Source organism: Juglans regia, chromosome 5, assembly GCF_001411555.2.
Source record: "Juglans regia cultivar Chandler chromosome 5, Walnut 2.0, whole genome shotgun sequence".
Taxonomy (NCBI): domain Eukaryota; kingdom Viridiplantae; phylum Streptophyta; class Magnoliopsida; order Fagales; family Juglandaceae; genus Juglans; species Juglans regia.
The window spans coordinates 7747551-7753988 of NC_049905.1; positions in this window are offsets into that span (position 1 = coordinate 7747551).

Sequence of the window (6438 nt, forward strand, 5' to 3'; positions counted from 1 at the left end):
CTCTCGAGGAGATTAGATCATCAATACCCAAAATACATATTTTCTTAATTAGCTAACTAGCTAGCGTGTCTGATGAGATATATATTCGATTGGATTTTCATAAGATATTCGATGGATGTCCTTAATTTGTATATATGCATGCTCTATCTATGTGTGTGTGTATTGGAACGTTGATTAATTGATCACTTGTGACAAGTATATAGTACACTACAAGGTTCAACGATTTTGCCAGCGATACATAATCGCTGGGAAAATACAACAAATCGATGGCATATATATATGCCAGCGATTTTTTAATCGCTGGAACTTCGCCGGTATTAACGCCCCACTTTAGATCTACTGCAACGGACACCAAAACTCGCTGCCATATATTAATATACCGGCGATTTTAAGTTCGCTGCTGATCACAACTTAATCGCCGCTAATTCAAAATAGGATTCTGCCATTAAACGCTGCGATAGATTAATCGCAGCGTTTAGTACGCGCCGCTATAAATGAGAAATATCGCTGCCAAATATATTTGCCATCCACTCCCCAAAATCGCCGCAATATAAAAATCGCCGTAGTTTTCATAATGCAGCGATTAATTATCGCTGCTATATCAATATGTCGGCGATTTATATATCGCCGCCATATTATTGATAGTATATAGCAGCGAATACTATATCGCTGGTATAGTATTATTATACGGCGATGTTTTACTCGCTGCGAATTGGTTTTCAAACAGTAATTATATGGCGGCGATTTAATATATCGCCGCCATATAATTAAAGGCAGCGAGTTTCCAATATCGCCGTAATATACGTTCTGCTACATAAAGGTATTTCCGGCGACTAAATATTCGCCGGTGTTGACGATTTAGTAGCGATTTGTACATCGCTGGTACATCGCTGGTGGTCTATAGCGGCGAGTAAAAATTCGCCGCTAGATGCACTTAATTCGCCGCTATACCTCAATTCGTGTTTAATTTTCCTGGGCTTTATTTTCTTTCTAAGCCTGGTTTTTAGTTGTTCCTAAATGCACCATTCATAATCCAAACTCATTCATTCAAGTTGCTAATCAATATAACATGCAAAATAAACACATAATCTTCATTTCCAAGCCCATCAATAAAATCCAAACTCATATATATTACAATGGGGTGGTGTATATTAGTATTCTCATATACAAACTAAGCTTTTATCCTTAATAATAAATAAGCATCACAATCAGCCCGTTACATGGGCACCAGACACAGCACAACAGAAGACATTAGGAAACCTGGCCAAGGTCATAGCTCAAAGATATCCACCATAACTCCACCCATACAACCCAATATGGCCAACTTTAGCAAGCCCTCGTTTAAATGTGGGGTGCGGCTCCAGTCAGCTCATCATCAGCATAAATCTGGCCAGCCGTGTATTTTAAAGAGCCTTCATTAAGCCCACGTCGAGTAGTTCCTCTATTGTCCATCTGTACAAATGGTAAGAATATATTAGAAATCATGAGCATTACGCCTATCAACATTTCAAAATAAGTAGTATGATGTTGGATAAGACCTGCTCGAGAAGCAGGTCTTAGATAACTTTTATCAATATGTTCGACAAAATGAGTGGAGTATCCACTATCCACTATCTACTCCAGACTTATGTTTGACACCTCAAAACATGTGGAGGATCAGGATTCCAGACTTGACAAAAAAAGGGGCTGGATTGGAGTATTTTTTTTATAAGTGGGTTAGATTTACAATATCTAAGCAACACATCCAGTTTTGGACAGGGAAAGAAACCAGGAACAAAAATAAGATCATATATAGATATATAAAGTCTTTTATATATATATGTGCAACTCAACACTCACATATGTACCATAACAAGGTCAATAGACCTGGAAAGAAAAACAACTTAAAGGCATCGAAACTCTATGGAAAATCTATTAATTCATCCGCTCTTTATTATATGATAGAGAAGGCCGAAGGAAACTTTTAGAACTGAGCATTACAACAAAAATCCAAAAATTTACTGAAAAAACTAACAACCACAACATCAATCAACAAAATGACATATTCATCACGTCGATTCAACAAAAGCAGTAGTTTTCCAGCCCAACTTTCTGCATCCGATGCTAAGCATGCAGAACACAATAATATATCACTACAAGAAAGGAAGTAGAACCCAACATACCTCATCAAATTCCATCTGAAAGGGTTGATAGTGCCCTGCTGCAGCAATGCCTCCAATCTTTCTTGCCAGAAAATCTGAAAGTCCAGCTCCTATGTTGTTGCTAAATAAAGAGCGGTAGTATACTTCATAGGCTCAACTGATCCATTCCCTACGACCTCCTCACATTTTCTTCCAAATGAGTTGGATGTTTGGGAAGCAGAAGGGAGAAAATCATCATCAGACGATAATTTAATCCATTACTTGTTGTGTATAGAAACCAAAGTACATATTAATACCTGCATGGTGTTCACCTCTAGCAACCATCCCCTTTGAAGCTTTTGACATAACAAGGAAAGCCACTGCCACACATGACAACTGAAGTTTAATGAGAAACTTCATGATTATTTCTCAATCAGTTGCCCAATGGCACCCCCTTCCTCTTAGAAATGACAAATAGTAGAATATGCATTAAGAGTGAGAAATATTAAAGGGAAATTGCAACGCCTTACAAATTACATAGTAACACTCCTACTTAGCAAACCATAACAAATTGTACATAAAATTATAAGCAACCATGCTTGCGTTTCCAATCAACTTTATTATAATCCAATAATTCTCTATACACCCAAACCATAGGATCAATACACCACAAAATGCAGTCCAACCCTCAAAGCCTTTTAAGCTATACAGATTCCCACATGCTATTACACAAATGGTCAGCTCAAGTAGAGAGAGAGAGAGAGAGAGAGAGAGATCAGTGCAAAAGTAGTCATATTTACTAGAATTTCCAAAGCGACAAAGCTAGTTAAACTACATACATAATTGTAGAATCCCAATGTCATTTTACACGGGGAAAAAATAAAACACAAGTTGTAAGTAAACCTTTACTAAGCAGGGAAAAGGTGTCGGAACTTACTCTCTCTCTCTAGCCTTAAGCTTCTCTTCCAACACAAGTAATTCCTTCTCCTTCATCTCAAGGAAGCTTCTCAGAATGTCAGCCTTCTGTGATTCAAATATATAAAAAAAAAAAGGAATTATGTATAAAACTATCAATGAATTATTCATCGGGTTCGGAAAACAAAGTTGCTAGAAATATATTTAACACTTCACTTGTACAAGTACATTTTATGGTGGATAACTCCAAATGATACTAACCTCATTTGCAGACCATGAGAGATCCAAGAGATCCCCGGTGTAGACATAGATCCAAGATTGACATAAATATATATAATACTATATATATATTTATACACCTATAGCCCAGTGTCGTATAGAGTAAGTACAAAAACCACCCAAAGGCACAACACATCGACACCCTTGATCAACCTTATGAACTGCCCTTTTATAGAGTAAGTACAAAAACCTCATGCCTCCCCGGTGTCACAAAAAACCACTCAAAAAATGTGCCCTTTTATGAGAAGCCCCTTATGGGGCGGGGGAATCGTTACACTGAGTCTGTCGAACTGACTCAGTGAACGACGGGAAAGCCCTAAAGAAAGACTGCATCACTTTGTCATTTTCTATCTGATGCTCCCTCAGCTCCCGCATCTCTGTCCTCATTGCATCCAGCTGACTCTTGTAAGCTTCAGCATCCTTCTTATATTGTTCAGCATCTTTCTTGTGCTTGTCAGCCTCAGACATGTATTGTTGCATTTCAACTTTGTCACGTTGTCTACTTGACTCGGGGATGACCATTTCCCCAAGTCCCCGAGCATATCCAGGTCGATGGCCAAGAACCTCCCTAAAGACAGTCGCTGCTGCCTCATCACTACGTTGCTCTGGTCCTAGGCCATCCAACCTACCTTGCATCTCCTTCTGCACATTGAGAAAGCAGCGATTATTGACAAATAATCAGCTAGTGCTATATTAAGGCATGCACGACAGTATAGAAAGAAACATAGATCCCAACGGCTGTTCCTGCACTACTCACATAAGTACTTTCTGTAGCATCGGTGACAAATGCATTCTTTTTCTTCGACCAACGCGTCTCTTTGTAGAAGTCGACCAAATTCCCATTCTCATTGCGCTGTCATTTGTATGAACCATGTGACATTTGAACAACAAAGCTATGAGTAACCACCTTTAGCTTGTCAGTAAAGTAATATTGTCACTAAAATCTCCAAGTAAAGTGCATTTTTACTTGGAGATTTAAAATTAAAATATTGTTTTCCCTTAGACATACCTTTTGCTCAAGTAATCGGACGAATGATTTTCGTCCTGATGTGTGATTAATGGCCTGCTTGTTTCGGTTCTCCCGATTTTTAGCTGAAATTTCCTGTCATACACAATAGGGAACAATTACTTATAATAGACAAACAGATTTTCCACCACAATATTTAGACATATTACCCATATACATATTATATGGGTAATATGTGAGAAAGACTATCTGTACCTTGAAGGCATCGCTGCCCCACCTTTCACACAACTTAACCCATACAATGGGGTCCACCAGACTAGTTCCATTAGCCAACGCTTCTGCGTGGCTTCCATAGGATTCATAAATCTTGTGCAAGTCATGGTGGAAGGAGTTGAAGCGCTTACGTAAAGCCTTTGTCACCGTCAATCGGTGGTTTTCGCGATCCCAGTCCAACACAAAGTCACTCTACATAAGGCAGCATGCAAACAATCAATGTGTCATCTCGGTAGTTTAGGCGATGATTATACTACATAAACAACACCCCAAACAAGGACAATTAATTGATTTACTTACCCGAACACGGTCAATGAGCTCCTCTTTAATCGCTGGTGGCACATCCGACCAACGCTTGTAACTCATGTCACAGTATTGTTTCACAATCCACGATACTCGTGTTGTGAACATAGAAGCGTGTTCACAACATGGGGCTGTCTCACCATCGTTTATCTTCAGCATCACTTTCCCGTTCTTCCTTAGCTTGTCAAAGAAAATGCATCTAGATGGCCCACGAGTTCGTCTCCTCTGTTCTTGCGTTCCTTCGGTCTCCACTGGGGCATCTGCAGCTGTATTTTAAGGTACAATATATTAGTATTTTAAAGTGTAAAGTGGAATATTCACACTTAATGACACATTCAAACATGCTAATGCTTTCAAAATTAAAGTATTGGAAAAACATGCACCAGTTTGTTCTCCGGTAGGTGATTGTTCCCCAGCAGTATTTGGTTGGGGTTCTTGAATAGGTTGGGGCGCGTGAGTTGCCACAACGCATGGTGGGGGACTTGGGGGCTGTGTTGAGTCATCCGAGGAGGATTGATTACACTCCTCCGTGCTATGATATGAAGATAATTTCGCACCGCGTGGTCGGCAGTGACGACCTGAGTATGGGATATAACGCCTTCCACCTCGAAGGCCTCGAAGTCTGCCTCCACCTCTTGAACTCGGCCCCGGCTGATTACCTGCACGAGTACAAGTTAAGGGCATAGTGGGATAAAATTGATGCCCTAATTGATACAAAATAATCGCAATATGCACATACAAGTTCATAAACAAGCAAATTTATCTACCATTTTCAGTTACTTTTAGGTAGACTAACCCTTACACTATGAGACTTTAAATAGACAAACGAATAACTGATCAGATATGGCGGTATATATACCTTGATACGGCATAGTGCATCCCAGTTGACACAGCCTCCCAATATTGAACGTAACCTGAAGCAAATTAAATCACATGTTAGATACTATTTAATTTAGGTATAGATGTTGTAAAACTTGAATACTACTCTCAAGATTGTTTGCTACTTGCATAATAAGAAAGATATGAGTTCGCATAATACGTAGTTCGAGCCAGGTAAAATGATTTTCTTCATGGTAGTAAGAAAATAAATCAAAACATATATTTCACTCCTTCTCATATTGAACTGTCTATATACACATACCAATTTCAAAGTCAATCTCATATTGTCAGATGTCTATATACACATGGAAATTTCGAACAAGAATTCTAATATCTCAACCTTAAATGAACGAAGTTCCTGGTTATATTTATAGGTCGCCAGACTCATCAGATGTTGTGTGCCCATCCTCATCTGAATGTTCCCCCTCATTTGTTGATAGGTCCTCTTCATCTGAATATTCCCCCTCACTGGCCGCATTTCCAGACTCAGAAGTGATCATGTCATCATTGATAAAGCCTGTTGAATCTATGCGTTGACCAACCGGATCCATGATTTCTCGTGCATCTACATGGCTAGGTAGTATATCAGGCCTATTCAGTTGAGTTGCCACTTGATCTGTGTTATCACACTGCACTGGTTCATAATAATATGATGGCTCATCTTCTTGATCGGCATCGGGAGTACTTGATTCCCCATCAAGT